Below are 19,293 nucleotides of genomic sequence, written 5' to 3' on the forward strand. Positions count from 1 at the left end.
TGCCCAATACAATGAGCAAAGGAGATGAGACTGTGACGAGCTTCTAGGGCCAGGTATACAAGATATGAGATTGAGAAGAGCTTCCAAACACAGGTATACAAGAGACGAGACTGGGTTGAGCTTCCAAAGGCAGATACATAGGAGATGAGACTAGCATGAGTTTCCAAAGGCAGGTATACAGGAGATGAAACTGAGAGGAGCTTCCAAGGCTGGACATAGTATCTAGGCAGTTCAAAATCCTACAAGTTTAAAAGCACAAGAGGGAAATGGAGTCTTGAAACAGCTTAAAGTTCTAACCAGCAGTGCTTATCTTCCCAGAATTGCATAAATAACCTCTCCAACACTGGGTTTAATTACCACATGTTCTAGCTAAATTTCACACAGCTGACCAAAGCTGGATGTTTGTTCTAAGATCGAAAAGTGATTAAGGCACAGTAGTTAAATGAGCAATGCTGATTCATTACCTTAAGAGCTCCAAAAAATAACAATGAAAACTGCAAAACCCCAATCAAGTTATAACTGTAGCTTCAAAATCACAGAAGAGATATTAAAAATCCAGAAAAAGAGGGTCCATTCAAAACTGATTTAATACCTAGGCACAACACAGCAAAGCTAAAATGCAAATGATAATCCTGTATGTTTAGATGCCTGAGAGATAAGGGAGCATATTTTAATTTTGTTTCTACATCTGTGAAGCTCATGACTTGCTTAGTTTTAGAACTGTGTCAATATTATTGGTGAGAGATAAACAAGCATATTTAAATTTTCTTAATGCAACGATGCTACTCAAGGCTTTTATGCTTTTAGAACTGTGGTGATACCGTGTGGAGATATAAACTAGCATAAGTCTAATTCATTGCTTTTAGAACTGGGCAATATAGTTGTGAGATATAAACAAGCATGACTTAATTATATTAATGCATTTGAGTTGCTCGTGACTTATATATTTATTTTTATATAAGTGCCAAACAGTGCTTTTAACTGAAAATGTTCTGTAGTGCTTGCAGCTGTATTTACTAGACCTCCATTGTGCTATGCTTTTAAACATAGGTCACTAGACCAGAATTTCAACAGGAACTTAAGGTTATAGTACATCAGTATACTTACTAGCTATTTTTTCCTTTTTTTACAGTTTTTAGCTCATTCTTAATACTGTCTTCATTTTATACAGCAATCATCTAGTAGTAGTTTTTACAAAATAATTGCTTACTGTATTTTAACCTTTTCTTTATTCCCTCTCTTTTATAATTGCTTTTCTTTTATAGCTCCTCTACCAGTACAGAATGAGTATTACCCCTACCAGTCTCTGATGCTTTGAATGTCCATCCCCTTACAACAGGATCACCACAATTGTAAAGAGAGAGAAAAAACAATAATATGAGAATCATACAAATCAAATACAGTGTATGTTTGCTATCCATATCTATACATTAGTTCAATTTATATTTGGCAGAACATTTTAGTCTTCATTGGGATAGTGGAGCTCACACTAACCTGACACTACAGCTTTAGGCCCCCCATAACCCTAAACAGCTGGTTTCTTCTCTTTTTTCTTTAAATCGTTTTAATAAATAATAAAAAAAAAACACTTTCAATGTGAATTCAAGCCACCATGACAAAGGCCTAAGTAGCTAGGATTGCAAGCACGAGTTTAATTGTTTGCCATTTTAACTTCCTGCCACTGACCTGTGGCTTTCTGGATGGCTGATCATTTTTTTGTCTCTCCTGCTTACATGGTCTGCCTCGTGGTTCTACCCACTCTGTTTGCTCTTGCTTCCTTCAGACCCACTGTGCTCCCCTACCCTACCTCCAATTCCAACCCACTCCACTACACCTACACTTATTCCACTTAACTCCTCCTAATTTAAACACAACCAATTGAAAGCCACCATTTCATTTTACTCTCCTACTCACATTACTAACCCCTCCTATCCAAACAGATCTCACTCTTCCCTTCCCTCCTACTTCACAAGAACTGATAACAGCCTCTTCACTTTTATTTGTATAAGTTACTTATCATCAGATGATCCGCTGTGGTGACCCCTAACGGGAACAGCTGAAATAAGATGATGATGATGACTTATCATCAAATTATTTTTCTCTAGCTTCTGTTCACTTTACATCTATATCTTTCCTCCCAATCCTTCCTATTTTAACACTTTAATCACTCCTTACTCTATTTAAATGTATTCTATTCTTCTTTCTACCCATTCTCTCTTCCTACCTTGCTATCATATCTCTCATCAAGCTGTTGAAACCTCTTCCACATATTACATCACATTCCTACCCAACCTACTACTGTTCAACTACAAGCCTTCTCTCTCTGAAAATCTCCCCACCATGTATCCTTCTAGCATTCTCATACTACCTTTCATACTTTTCTGCACACTTTTCCTCTCCCTAGTCTACCTCACAACTCTGAACCCAATTTCCTTACCTCCCAAACACACAACCACATCTCCCTTATCTAAACTTTCTGAAAGTTACTCTGATATATCTCCTAACCTCTATAAAAAAAAAACTCCTTCTCATATACAAAACAAAAAATATTCCCACAAAACAATTACAGACATTTCATAGCATCACACATTTCTACCATGATCATACAAACTTAATTTACCAAGTCTATCATAAACCAGCAGCTACTGTATTACTCTTTCAGGCTAACTACCTTACCCTTATGTGGAGACATCCACCCCAATCCTGGGCCCTCCTCAACTAACACATTCATGCAACCACGAACCAGCAATTACTACAAATCCTTATATATGGTCACTCTAAACCTGCAAAGCATTCATAATAAAATTTCTGACTTTCATGCTTGGATTACCCACAATAAAGCACATGTCATTGCTGCTACCAAAACTTAGCTAAAATCATACATTAAGGACTCCAAATTTCTCCCTCCAGGCTTCTCAACTTTAAGATCAGATGGTGGTGCACTGCTCCTTCTTAACACCTACAATACAGTTCCCTATACAAATGCTACTCTACAATTTGCCAATGCTGAAATTCTTTTTTCCTTCCTAGAAATTAATGACTGTAAAAAATTATGTATCATAGTTTTCTCTATAATCCCTGGTAACAACATACCCCAACTGAAGGAAATCCTTACCTGGATTTTGAACAATATTAAAAATGAAATTATTACATTTTTAGATTGGATCCTGGTCACTGACCACAATAATATATCATCAGCCGGTACACTCCCAAATGCCATCAGTAGCCACCTCCCTGCCATTGTACACTATACTGCCCCTCCTTTCAAAAATCGCATCAGCATAAACAAAGAACCTGACTAAATTCAACCCATTGATCTTCATAGATACTCTAAAGATACTCTAAAAAAAGATTAACTGGTGGCCAATAAAAACTCTCCCTGTAGATGATGCAGTTGAGTACTTCAACTCAACATTTCTATATACACTATTCAGCCTTGCTGTTCTCCATCTAAGTGGATCAAAACAAATCATGCCCCATGGCTGACTAAGATCACTGAGGAACTTATGAAAGCCAGAGACAAAATCTGGAAACTATGGTTTGCAAATAAAACCCCTTCAAATCTATTGAAAATTGAACAGATTTGAAACTATTCAATACTAAATCCAGACACAAAGTGCAACCCATGTCCACACCCTGACAAACCATCTCAAGAAAAAGCCACTCTCTTTAATTCTTATTTTATCTACACTATAGCATACATCACTGACACTTTACCCAAAGTGCTTAGCAGCACAAACCCTGCAACTCCTTCAACTACACCCTCCCATTCTTCTCACAACACTACTCATTCTGCACCTATGTCCTCTTTTAAACCCATTCCATCCACCAAAATAACAAGACTATTTCTCAAGTTCCTGACAAACTACACATACATTTCCTAAAACTAGCAGCTGAAGCTATTGCCTACCCTATATCCATACTTCTAAATATATCCCTCCAAGAACCTCATGTCCCCAAAATCTGGAAAAAAAGCATTTATTCCTCCTCTTCACAAAGGTTGCAACAATTCTGATATCTCAAACTTCAGAACAATAGCCATTCTCTCTCTTTTCTCAAAGATCTTGGAAAATGTATACATATTAATTTTCTAAACTTTCTACTTCACAACCAACTCCTATCTCCCTGACAACATGGATTTAAGCCAGGCCATAGCACCACAACTGCCCTCATATCTTTTATGGACCCAATTAATAGAGCCCGAGACAGTGGTAAAATTGTCTTCTCCCTATTCCTAGACATCTCAAAAGTATTTGAAACCATCCCTCACCCTCTCCTTCTAACCCAACTCTCTAAGGCCAGTTTTTCTCCCTCTTCTCTCAACTGGTTCTCAAGCTATTAGCAGATATGCAACAGGCTGTTAGATGGCAGCATTCCCCTTCTTCATATCTTAACACCTCTACTGGAGTCCCCCAATATTCCATACTAAGGCCCTTTCTATTCATTATTTTCATAAATAATTTTCATTTTTCAATTAATCAAGGATCTCTTATTCATTATGCAGATGACTCAACTATTGTATGATCTGCCAATTCTATATCTGACCTACAATATATAACTCAATCAGTCTTTAGTGCTGCTGAGACCTGGATGTATAATAATCATCTGTCCCTTAAGCTAAACAAAACAAAGATCATTCCATTCACCCCTAAGAAATCGACCCCCTTAAACAAAGCCCACATCACTATTATTTCTCAAATAACACAGAAATCAGTGTTGTTCCCCATACAAAACTGAATGAAATAAATGGAACCAACAAGCAGCAGTCCATGCCAGCTTCAATTCAAAGGATTTATTAAGCGCTTTCGTCAGCTCATTCACCTGACTTCTTCAGAATAATTATATGAAAATACGAAGCCATATTTATACAAAAATAAAATCACATGACAGTGCACACTTCTAGCTGTTACATTAATTAAAATCAATGACACTTACACACATAAAAATGAATGTTTATAAACATAAAAATAAATACTTTAGGTATACTTGAAAATATTTGATTAAATAAAAAATAATGGTTAAAACTAACCAAAAAAAGACCATAGTTTTAAATAACTACTGATACTAACACTGTCATTCAATCCTGGGGTGGACGTGGCATTAAGTTTGATTTGCCACCATAATTCATTAAAATTGAGAACTTCTTCCCAGGGACCTCCCCTTAGGTCTGATGTAACTTTGCCAATAACTAAAAATCTATATGTATGATTGGGGTATTCCACAATGTGCTTACTTAAGGCACTATTTGAATTACCAATTCTGATGTCCCAAATGTGCTCATAAATCCCATCTTTAAAACTTCTCTTGGTTTTCCCAATGTAAAACCCGGCGCATTGACAGTAGAGTGCAGCATATACCACCCCCTTGGTAATGCAAGAGTAATTCCCTCTTGCTTTCACCTTAAAACCATTAATAACCACCTTATCTACTGAAAAAATGTAAGTACACTGTGCACAGAAGCCACAAGCCTTAGTACCCTTACCATACTTTGTTCCTTCATAATTCATGCTCTGTAACAAATATCTAAAGGTTTTACCCCTCCTAAAAATAATACTAGGTGAGATCCCTAATTTGTCCATGACCCCTATATGACTGCTTAATACAGTCCAATTTTTACTTAAAATGTCAAAAATACCACCATGGTCAATAGAAAACATAAAAAATAAAATAAAAATAAAAAAAAATAATAATAGATGTAACTGGAAATGAACCTTTCTCAACTTCATTGCAAACAACTGAAGTAACTAGGACATGATCATGACAATCAATAGTCCCCTTCAATAAAGGGCTAAATAATCCTGAATTTCTTTTCTTGATAACTTCATCCATGGCTGTCTCAATAAAATCAAGGGGATAACCTCTTGATAAAAACATATTGTTCATCTTCCTGCATTGATCTTGAAAATCTACCTCCCTATTAACCATCCGGGAGATCGAACAAATTGCCCTTTTACTAAGCCCCTTTTAACATGCAAAGGGTGACAGCTAGTGTAGTGCAACAAACTGTTGCTATAAGTGGGCATTCTATACAGGTTACTAACTAAACTGTGATCAACCATGTCTTTAAAAACCATTGCATCCAAATAGTTCATAGCCTCCTTGTTGTAGTTGTATGTAAACTTAAGAAATTCCGTAGAATTGTTAATGAAATCAGAAAAGTCCTGTACTTCATGCTCGTCCCCTGTTCAGACAAAAAACAAATCATCACTATATCTCAGGTACAATTTCCGTAATCTTGTAAATGGAGAATTAAATAGAAATTTGCGCTCCCACATAAGCATGATGATGTTTGCAAAAATGGAGGCACAACATGTCCCTGTAAGTTGCTTGAAGAACTGCCCTTCAAAGAACACAAAATTGTGTTTCAACACTAATTCCATAAGTGTAACTAAAACTGCAACATCATTGTTGCTAAATTTGTTGGAGTTGAATAAAAACTCTTCAAGCCATTCGTGCCCTAGTGTGTGTGGGATCACATTGAACAAATTGACAACATCTACTGTCAAAAAAGAAACGTTTTCTATCGTTGTCAATCCATTAAGTTTTTCCAGAAAATGCCATGAGTCTGCATAAATCCTGTCCTTCCCCCAAGACAACCTTTAACCTATAGTCAATGTATTTACCAATAAAAAACGTTTTTTAACCCGCTACACTAACAATGGGTCTCATTGGGGGGGGGTCATATACATTTTTATGTATTTTAGGGATACCGAAAATATTCGGCACCCTGGGGTGGGTGACACTTAAAAAATTCAATAACTCTATATCAATTTGGCCTTGGTCAAACAAATCCTTTAAGGCCAGGTCTATTTTATAGTTCGAAATATTGACCAGGTTTTGTGACACTTCCTCATAAAGTGCACCATCCCATAGCATCATTTTCATTCAGTTATTGTAGTCAGCTTTAGTCATAATAGCTACCCCACCCCCCTTATCAGGTCTCATCACTCTAAGAGATTTGTTGGACACCAACTGATTCAGTAACATTTTTTCATTAGCATTGAGATTACCCACACAACTATCACCAGGATTATTAATTAATAATGTTCTAAAGTCAAATTCACAAAGAGTTTCAAACAAATGAAGAACGGCAGGTAGTGGTGGATTCCAAGAACTAGCTCTATACAAAATACCATCACTAATCCTGTTGTTCTCAAACATTGATTTAAAATTGAGTTTTCTAACAAATGCTTTTAAGTCAATAATCAGTTCAACCCAGTTAGATCTTGCCATCGGGACAAAATTAAACCCTTTACTGAGTATGTCCAGTAAGTCAGAATCAAGTGACTGTGAAGAATAGTTATGCACTATAAAATCACCTTGTGCATTACTCTGAGCGGTATAACCACTCATATCAAAATCACAAATATCAGTAAATAAAGTACAAGAATAAGGCATACCATTATTAGAGTCAATGACACCAACATCACCGGATGTATCATTTAAATTGAAAGCTAATTCCACCTGTGTGTTTGCCTTGCTCAGTTTCAAGTCAAATTACCTTGGGATACTACTGTCAAACAAGTTGCTGGAATTATTATTCCCTTGAGATCTATTAACCATGGCCGGGATTCACTAATCCTCCATGTAAGACTAAATAAGTCTTACTCGGAAACCGCAGCCTAAGAGTATGACATCAGCGCATCATGCATATTCATGAGGGCATGCTGACTCAACTCTAAGGCTAACACGGAGTGTGCACGAGTGCAGGGGGTGTGTCAGACTGCCAAGCAGTCCAAATATCCACGCCCCTGCAAGTGCCTAAACTGCAAATGTCAACTGAAATGAGCGAGTCCACTCAAATGTCTACATACCCAACACTACACTCCCCCACATTCTAAATCCCTGTACAAGTTTAAAATGTAAAGTTTTCCTTTTTTTTTATTATTCCCAATATAGCTGCCCATATTTGCACATGTATGCACGGCTTTGCCCATTGCTTAGCTACAGTTAGCAGTCTAGACATCGAAGAGGATAATAAACTACTTATATGCAAATTAAGCCAAATAGCAATAGCGTAGTAGTAGAGCCTTCGCACAAAGAGGAGACATTCCCGGTTCGAGTCCCACCACTCCCCTTCCCATTTTCTGTAGGAAATCTGTGCATAAAAATAATTCCTGACATTTACCTTTTAAATTTTAGTAAAATGCATTGAAATGGCCTATGTAGTAGTGAACGATATTTTATATATATATATAAGAAGGTGGAATGGTCATGCTTACTGATAAATGCATAAGTAACGTATCTTAAGCAATGTGAAGCACTGCTAAGCAAAGTTTAGTAGTATTAAGCACAGTTAAGTATAATTGCTCATAGCTTAGCACTGCTTTAACTAGTGCAATGGCTTTGCACGGAGCTGCACGTCGCTCCAACTAGCACAAACAAAACATGTTTGCGCGGAGCTGCCCACCACGCTAACTAGTGCAATATTGGGCAACGTCAGGCAATGTAGAGCAATGTAGAGCAATGTTGGGCAAAGTTGAGCAAAGTCGGCTAAACATAGCCACACCTCCTAGCCGGTCTGGCCAGTAGTAAAATAAAAAGCAATGATAGGCCTCGAACCTGGGATACTGTGCGCCATAATCACAGTACTAAACCACTAAGCCATGACAGCTTTACATATGGATGCATTTCCAACACACTCATATATATCAATGGAAGTTTACCCATTGCTAAGCAGGTTTGCTTTTAGCTGAGATTTTTCAAAACCGTCCAATCACAAATAAGTGTGGGAAATGAGGCATATTTAAGGTCCATAGGCAGGAATAATTGCCATAACTGGTTGTAGCTCCCATCTGCAGACAGTATGGCCAGTGCTGGAGATGGCTGTCATTTTCGAGCGCAACGGTGGGGCATTGAGGAGTCAAAAGTAATGGTTTGGCTTCTCTTCCATCATCATGATGCAAGACTCCTGCAGGGCAAGTTTCAAGGCACTGAGTACAAAGCGAAAGCCTGGAACCATCTAGCACATGATCTCACCAGTGCCACAGGCATCCCTCGGACTGGTGAGCAGGTCAGACACCACTACTCAGACCTGATGAGATGCAAGGAGGACTGACTGAACCAGTGGATACAGGAGTTCCGTGAAATGGAAAATGCCCCACTACTGAGTATGTAGCCATGGAATGAAGTATGTAAGAATTGCTATTGTAGTCTATATTATGGATAGGTATGTCTCAATATCCCTTCATTTACTTCACAGCTGCAGGTGTCCATGCTGCGAATCAGCAAGCCTATGCAGATAGGCTGCTAAGGCTGCGCCACCAAGCAGGCTAGTAATTATTATGCATGTAGTGTATATAAAATAAGTGAGGCAGCGTAAAAAGGTGTTGTAACCCATTAATAAAGGTATAATACATCTTGAATAAAAGTCCACTGCATGCACTGATATATCAAATAAATGAGAGAGCCACTAGAAAAGTGTGTAATGTAATTAATAAAGGTATAATTCTTGGAGTATGTCCGTGTCACTTTCTTCGATATGTTGTTGTACCCTTGCATTATAGAAATAGTACTGCTGTATTAAGCGCAGTCAACCCACACATGGGTAGGCCCATATAAAGTAGATGAAGGAAGGGCCAGTAGCTGTTAAGCATATATACAGTTCTTAACTATCGGTTCATGGCCGGCATGTACAGGTTAATCTGGCACATGAGTAGCTTGTTATTGTGTTCCCCAGAAATGTCAGTGTGCTGCTAGAAATGTAGGGGGCTGTTAAAATATACCCGATAATGTCACCTGAACACATCCAGAGCTGTAGATATATAAATATAAATGAAATATATAAATATGTAGCAGTAACATCTGCATCCTGGACAGTTTGTATGTCAGATACAGGTCAGGTATATCAAGAACTAGCAAAACCCATTTCACAATTTAACGGACATTGCCTAGTGTAATAATACATGTAGGGGATATATAACTGCAGTCAATAGGAATGTAGTGTAAACTATAAGTATATATAAGTTGTTAATGGAGGTATCTTTTTACACCCTACTCTATGTGCATAAACAATGCAATTCCACACCTCAGTGGGTATGTCTAATCTCATAACATTTGTTGGGACACATGTCCTATTGGTTTATAAATATCTGCATTTACTTTGATGCATGTGCCCTGTTCACATACCACAATCTTGGTGGCCTGTTGCCACCAATCAATCCTGCATGCTGTTGGAATGTCCACTGTTGTTCTATATATGCATGTGTTATGCTTGCTGTTCAACTGTTGGAACTCTGGTGTGTTGGGTTAATGGGAATACTATTGTATGCTGTTGCAACTAAATTGGAATGCTGTTGGCTATTACTAACCCATATTGTCATTAAATCCTCCTAAACATAGAACATATGGGAAGACCGGCCCCAGCGGACCCACCTGTCCCACCTCAGCTGGCGATGGCACCTGGCACCAGCAGGTCCCGTGCCCAGCCCGGGACCTCCTCCTCCACTGGCCCTGTGCCACCTTCGGGTGGAAGCGCTGCAGGGGATGGGGCTCATCCCCACCGTGCAAGCGTGGCTGGAGAGGGCCACCTATCACCCTCCGAATGGTCCGGGCTGTGGTGCATAGGGAGATCGAGCGTTCAGTCGCTGATCCTCTATGCCAGCTCGAGGCAAGAGTGGCGCGACTCATGGATGAGCCTGCCCCTCCTACACAGCCCCCAGCACAGCCACCCTCTGGGCTGTGAAGGTGCATTGGTGACTGCCCATGGTTGGGGATCTCAGTTCTACTGTTGCCATCTGTGGGCTCATGGACTTGCAAATTCCAAACATCCTTCCCCATCAATGGTGTTCACCCACCCCATGTGTCATATTCCGCACCTGTATGCGTCTTGTTTGTCTTGTCTGTTTACCTCCCCAACCTACCTCCCAAAATATACCTACTTCTCCTACCCCACATTCCACTCTCACCTGAAAAAAAAAATGGGCAATCTGTTCCCACAAAAAAATTACGCCCCATACATAGCTGCCCATTTTGCACACATGTCCGCTGGACACATAAACTGAAATTTAATTGGCAGTACAAAATACTTCCTTGTCCTGACCCCTCTCTCAGGGGTGGAAGGTTTCAAATTTCCCTCCAAGTTACTAGTATATGCACAGCTGTTGCTGTTAAAGAAATGGGCAGCTATGGACCTTCCCTACACCCATCCTGCATATCCATAGCTGTTTTCCCTACTGTATCTCCCTCTTTGTGCCCCTGTTTCACCACTGTCCTATATCCCCATTTTCTTTTCTTTCAAAGAAATGAGCGCAGGGGTTAGCGAAAGTAAGCACTTTTAAGCAGTAGTTAGCGGGTTTGCGTGAGTGTGTGCTTGTGTGCGCTTAGCTAAGTATTGCTAAGCATCACGAAAACCTGCACAAACCCGCTTACAACTGCCTAAAAGTGCCTTAGTCACCCTGCATGTGAGGGGCCTTGTTCTGCTCAGCAGCAAAATAAAACACCACTGTCAGTCTCGAATCTCGGACCTTGAACACACTAGACTGCATGAAGTACCACTAAGCCACAATTGATATACTGCAGGCTGTTGCTGAAATATATATATCATGCATCAGAATGAGTGAATGTAAAGGAAAGATAGGAATGCCATAACACAAAACCTGTTCTGTGGAACTTTACCAGCAGTTGTTGTGGAATTGCATTACATGACTGTGATAACAGAACCAGCCATTTTAGCAGTAAACAATGTTACAGCAGCACTTTACAACCCCTACACAGTATCATAGCAGGACAATCCCCACCCAAATGTACAAAATACCTGCATGTTCAAGGTCCAGCAAGGATGTAGGTAGGCATACTCAGTACTGGAATTGTTCAGTTTTCATGAGCATCCTGTGCTAATGTCAACAAAAAAAAAACACAAACTGTACAGAAGTGAGTACATTAATATCCACAGTATAGCAGTTTACAAACAGTTCATGTGCCAAATGAAAACATCTCAATAACTATGTATGTATGGCAGCTAATTGTATAATTAGAAAAGAAACTACATACTCCCATGTATCTTGTGTTAGCATTTGTAGGGGTGAGTACAATTCTACACTGACAACTGTGTACTGGAAGGGGCAACATTCAGGTCTGAGTACAACATTCAAATCACTGGCTACACACCTAACATTAGATACAAGAAGTATACCAACCTTCTGACCTACACAACGGTGTCCAGAGCAAAAAGCATGGTCCCCACTTTGGAAAGCTGAAAGGGCTACGCCTACCTGACTTATCAATTTATAGCATTTGGTTGCTATGACAGTGAGTACTGCAAGCACCACACGGTAGGCTGCATGCAATTGCCAAATGGTGGCCAACAATTGGTGCAGAGGCCATCACATGCACATGTGCAGATACCTATAAAAGCAGGCTGTACTTGCTGTCCACACATGCAATCATTTCAGAGAGAGAGAGAGAGCAACACAGAGAGACACAGACAACAGCAACAGAAAAAAAAAGATATAAAAGAAAATATATTGAAAAAAAATAATATATTGAAAAAAAAAGATAAAAAAAAATATATTAAAAAAAATAAGATATATAAAAGAAAGTTTACAAAACACACAGAATACTACAAACACATACAAAGGAAAGATATGTAACAGATATGTATTTACAGGCATGTAGTAGATGTTTTTGAAGAGTACTCTACATAGTTTGAATCATCCATATGTGGCAGCAGTACGTATCTATGCACAAATGCCCTGCATAACTACTGCCATGGAGAAATCAGCGTGTAGCTGTGTGCAGTGGGATATGACTGTGACATATGTAGTTCAGCATTAAATGTCAAACATCTGATCCATGTTATCTGTGTTCTGTACAGTAGTGTGTACAATGTCTGTTTGGGGGAGTAGTGCATACAGTTATATAAACATGGATGTGACAGAGTAACAAATGTGTGATAGTCATATTAACGTGTAGCTTAGCATTGGCAACAGCTGTACCAGGCTAGTATGTTAATCTAGCATTTGCAGCTATATATACACCTTCTAATATTACTGTGTGCTCACATGTGACACCTGTTCATGTTGCAGCAAGGCGCAACAGGTCAGCCGTGAGGTACATGGACTTACAACAGTGTGGTCCTTGTGTGTGTATAGCACACACATATGGAGAGATCTGTCTGTGTCAGATATATTAGCATCTGTACATGTGCATAGAGCAAGGGACATACTGCAACTGTTTGTGAAAGGTGGACATATATGTGTTGTTGAAGGTTATGTGCATATTTCTATGTAGGTTGTAGTGTGTGGCAAACCAGACAGCATACAGTGCTGGTAAATGACATGTGGTGGTTAAACGCTGTGGGTATGATTCGTCAGGTTTGCAGTGTTGCAGCCAGTGAGGCCTGCTAAAGCTACATGGGCTGAGAACACCTTCAATGCATTCTGCACAACACTGTGCAATATTATGACATAACTGTATACCTCACAGCCTTCGCATACTTGATATTTCCAGCATGAAAGGTGGACTGTATATGTGCCTATATGTATATCTATATGCACACCAGTGGATGTTTATATGTATGTGTGTATATATATATCTATATATATATCTAAATATATATATATCTATATATATATATATATATATATATATATATATATATATAGATATATATATATATATTTATATATATATATATATATATAGAGAGAGAGAGAGAGAGACAGGGTCATATTTACTGCAACAGATGCCTGGTGACAAAGCCATGGACTCAAGCTCAATGTTGACACTGCATTGGCATCCCTCCATGCAAAAACTATGTACCCATTAACTACCACATAGGTGGTAGTCTACTTAACACCGAAGGTGTGATAAGAGACTATGGGACACAGGTGGACAGTAGTCTCCCCTTTGATAATCATAGTGCCACAATAGTCATGCAATCTGTCTATGTGGCACACGTCATCACAAAAGGTGTGTCATCCAGGGAAATATAGGTCAGTGTTCCCCTCTACTCCACACACATAAAACCCATTATAGAGTACAATGCCCCATGTGGTATGTACCTCACAAGACATCTACAGCAACTGGAAAGGACACAGACATACCTCACAAAGAGTAATACTGGCCTCAAACAGATGCCCTATGCAGACCGTCTCACAAAACCACAGCTAGACTGTGTCACATACTGCCTACCCAGAGGTGGCCTCTGCCTAACAAACAAAGCTATGTCAAAGAAATTGTAAAACACCAACTATAAAAAACAAATAAAGCGAGCCTCGGAGTACTCCACAAACTGCTGGAACACCAAATACAGTGCTTAGATCGTACCAGACAGCAATCAAAACGATAAATTTAGTGCAGCAAGTGAATAATCCAAAAATGAGTTTTATTTAAGCGCTTTTCGTCTGCTACTAATGGCAAACTTCTTCAGAATAAACTCATATTCCATTCCTACCCATTTATACAAAAAACATAATTGGTTGATTAACCCAATTCAATACTCATTACTCATTTAAAAAGGCAATGGCTAAAAAAATACCAATTTAAAACTCTACATTGTGTTAATAAAACAATTTACACAGGTTAAATAGAATAAACATGTAAACATATACATCTTATAGTACTATCTCCATTTTACTTATTGAAATCATAACCATATGGTAATAAACCAAATTCGAAAACGGGACATATTCTCAATATGGAAAAAACGAAAACAAATATAAATTGGATATATGTGTATAACCCGCTATTCATTAAATTATGATACTTCATTTTCATATGTAAAAGTAATTTTGTTGTGTAATTACATAAATTTCAAATTAATACAGCTATAAAAAACTCGAATGTATTATTTGAAACATTAAATTGAATATTCATATAAAATTAAAAAATCTATCTCTTTAAACTTAACATACTAAGAAGGCAACCTATAGAACATGCTTCATTTAAACCAGGGGGATGATAGGATGCCAACCTGATTTGCCAATAAAGTTCTAAAACTAATAGTTTTAATGAAGCAGGACCCCCTCTAATGTCGTTGAAAACTTGATCAATACCAATAAATTTAAATTGGTGATTGGGATACTCTGAAACGTGTTTAGCCAATGCATTTGTAAGCTTACACTTCCTGATAGCGTACTGATGTTCATAAATTCTTTCTTTAAATTTACGTTCAGTTTTCCCTACATAGTGGGCAGTACAATTTTGGCATTGGGCTACATATACTATCATCTTTGAGTTGCATGTAAATCTGTGTTTAAGTTTAAATTCGCCCTTGTTGATGTAAAATCTGTTAGATTCCATTATGAATCGACAGTAGTTGCAGTTGTGACATCTAAACATCCCTGGAGTTCTAACTAACATATGTTTCATTTCAAACCAAGATTTAAGGTTCCTACCTTTTTTGTAAATCACTAAAGGTGTGGTGCCTAACTTGGTTGATACTGTCGAGTCTACTCCAAATAACTGCCAATTTTTCTGAATGATAGACCACAAAGTGGTACTGTCTACTGCAAACGTAGTAATGAATCTAGGAATGTCCATCATGTCTACTCTTCTAGAACCCACGTTGATCCTATCACCCACTGGGCTTAAGGATGTCAACGTACTCTCCCTTTCTCTCACTTGAAGTAGTGGCACATAAAAATTACTATTCCTTTTAATGGTGATCTCATCTATAAGTTCCTCAACTAAACAGTTGGGGTATCCTCTACTTAAAAACATTGATTTGAGTGTGTTACATTCCACAACAAACTCTTCGTCTTTGCTGATAATTCTCGCTGCTCTAACAAGCTGCCCTTTCACTACTGCATGCTTTTGTGTGTAAGGGTGGCAACTTGTGAAATGTAGTAAAGTGTTAGAGTATAGCGGTTTCCTATATATCTTAGATGTAAAACAAGACATGTTCTCATCTTTGGTTAGAAGAATATCAAGGTACGCTATCTCGTTACTACTGAAAGTTGAAGTGAATGCTAAAAAATCTGTGGAATTGTTAAAAAAATCAATGAATTAAATAGCATGTGCTTCACTCTCGTTAAAAAGGATGAAAATATCATCCAAGTAACGAGTATAGTAAACTAACTGATCAGAAAACGAAGGATTGTTGAGTATGAATAGATGTTCCCACTGGGCCATAACTAAATTGGCCACACTAGCTCCATATGGTGAGCCCATCCCAACACCAACCGTCTGCAAGTAATAGTTGTCACCAAACATGAAAAAGTTCCTTGATAGTGTTAAATCAAGTAGTTCTGCTACCAATGAGATGTCATAACTCTTAGCCCCTCTAGCTCTTAACCTGTCACAAACCCATTCAATTGCTGTTTCCTGGGGGATACAGGTGTATAGATCTTTGACATCAACTGTAAGGAAGTTGTGATGCTGTTCAAATCTTACTTCATTAATTTTAGAAAGGAAAGTCCACGAATCTTTGCAGATCTGAGACTCAAAGATGATAGTATATGTAGCCCAATGCCAAAATTGTACTGCCCACTATGTAGGGAAAACTGAACATAAATTTAAAGAAAGAATTTATGAACATCAGTACGCTATCAGGAAGTGTAAGCTTACAAATGCATTGGCTAAACACGTTTCAGAGTATCCCAATCACCAATTTAAATTTATTGGTATTGATCAAGTTTTCAACGACATTAGAGGGGGTCCTGCTTCATTAAAACTATTAGTTTTAGAACTTTATTGGCAAATCAGGTTGGCATCCTATCATCCCCCTGGTTTAAATGAAGCATGTTCTATAGGTTGCCTTCTTAGTATGTTAAGTTTAAAGAGATAGATTTTTTAATTTTATATGAATATTCAATTTAATGTTTCAAATAATACATTCGAGTTTTTTATAGCTGTATTAATTTGAAATTTATGTAATTACACAACAAAATTTACTTTTACATATGAAAATGAAGTATCATAATTTAATGAATAGCGGGTTATACACATATATCCAATTTATATTTGTTTTCGTTTTTTCCATATTGAGAATATGTCCCGTTTTCGAATTTGGTTTATTACCATATGGTTATGATTTCAATAAGTAAAATGGAGATAGTACTATAAGATGTATATGTTTACATGTTTATTCTATTTAACCTGTGTAAATTGTTTTATTAACACAATGTAGAGTTTTAAATTGGTATTTTTTTAGCCATTGCCTTTTTAAATGAGTAATGAGTATTGAATTGGGTTAATCAACCAATTATGTTTTTTGTATAAATGGGTAGGAATGGAATATGAGTTTATTCTGAAGAAGTTTGCCATTAGTAGCAGACGAAAAGCGCTTAAATAAAACTAATTTTTGGATTATTCACTTGCTGCACTGAATTTATCGTTTTGATTGCTGTCTGGTACGATCTAAGCACTGTATTTGGTGTTAAAGCTATGTCAAACCCAGAGCTGTTGTACATGCTCCACGTAAACAGATCACAATCCCTATGAGCTATACGCTCTAGGGACCTAAACCTTGTCACCTCAATAAACAGCACATGCTGGAGGGATAGATTCCTATCTCAGAGACATCTCATACTCTGGAACAAACCACCTATCAATAGCAAACAAAGCTCCTAATTAGCAGTCATCATAAATAATCCTGATGATTGTATGGGAGATAGGAAATACACCCTGAGAATCACCTCTGTGGCTCTGCTTGACAGGGCCACTTGAAATTAAATTACCTGTGTGTCAAAGGCCAGGGTAGTGTATGGCTAGACATCTATAGGCCCTAGGGCCAATAACCTATTACCTACCTATGAACTGATACACACCCACATGCACTTGTTGCAATAATTGCTATGTGGGTTGACTGAGTGTGATGGTGAATGTGTTGGTGAATGCATCAGAATTCTGTATATGTGTGATAGCTAAGTGGGGAACTGTTTCTGTTATGGTATTATGTGTCCTAGATGTGATCCCAGCAAAAGATGTGTATGCTATTGCTAGGCAGAAAAAGCAGTATGCCATACGGTCTGATGTAGTCCCTTGGTGTCGATTGGGGTATCCCATTGTAGGCTACAGCAGTGCATGTATGCTTATTGAGTATTACTGCTGGTAAACCCAACCCCTGTATGAACTGTAGTATTACCTGAAGCTGTATGCCCAAACAGCACAGTATGGTGTATGTCCACATTTCTTGGAACCACTGTTTTGTGTGTTCCCCGTAGTCCTCACAGATGACATACCTGAGGCATAAGGTTTTGTAACTACTGACACAAATTACTGTATGGTACACAGGTAAAGGTCATCTGGGTTGCCATACCTTTGTGTCTGGTATGTATGTCTGATGTGTGTGTGGTTATGCATGTACCATGGCCTCGGCCATATGTGTGTTACAGGATATAGGTGCGTATCTAGCAACATGTATAGTCTAATACAGCAGTATGCCACCTATATTAACGAATGTGCACATATGTTAGGCAGGGCTTTGCCATCAATGACTAGTGTGGTATATTGGTAATACTGTAACTGGACTTTACAATCATTGCAATGAATTACATGTTTCTTTATGAATTAGCTTGATATATACCCCCTGTGGCTAGGTGGTGCATTGTGTCGCATACAGTGTGCCATGTACTGTTGTATAGTCTTACATACTGGTTTATCTTTGTTGCTGTGCAAAACATGGTTTGATATATAGAGTGTGCCAGGCACTGTCAGGCAGTTGTGGGTTGAGCACTGATATGTGGTATTGAAAGTGTGTATCCTCTGACAGCCAATAGGGTGCTATATATGGCAGTTAATTGATATCTGTACTATACATTAATGTTAAGTGTGCCACATGACTTGCTCACACATATTGTTTCATTGTCTTCCAGGGTCATGGCCGACCATCATAATCCCTCATATAGCCCAGCAGAGGAGGAACTGATTACAATCACCTTGGTTCAGCACTACGCCCTGCTGTTCTCAAGAACCAGCCAGGACCAGCATGAGCGGACTGCACTGTGGCAAGACCTTGTCCGTAGGGTAAATGACATAGGCATGCACAACCAGACATATGAGCAGGTACGCCATCACTGCAGTGATTTAATTAGACATGTCCGGCATAGTCCATCTGATATCTGTAGACAACAGCTTGACACAGGTGATGGGGTAGCCATCCACCCCCCCCCCCTCACCAGGGTGGAGGAGCTGCTCCTGAGCCAGGTGGATCCTGGCCAACAACAACAACAACTAACATGTATCATCATGGCGGCCGGAGCTACCCAGCAAGTTGACACGGAGCATGCAGGTAACATGGCATAGCTGTACACTACTGTTACCTCTATTGGTAGATCATGCTTATGTGAGATGTGTACTGTGTAGTTAGAAGATGTGATGCCTAGTGTTGTGAAATACAAATAATTAGGA

The sequence above is a fragment of the Protopterus annectens genome, chromosome 2.part0 (assembly GCF_019279795.1).
Source record: "Protopterus annectens isolate FY-2018-M chromosome 2.part0, PAN1.0, whole genome shotgun sequence".
Taxonomy (NCBI): Eukaryota; Metazoa; Chordata; order Ceratodontiformes; family Protopteridae; genus Protopterus; species Protopterus annectens.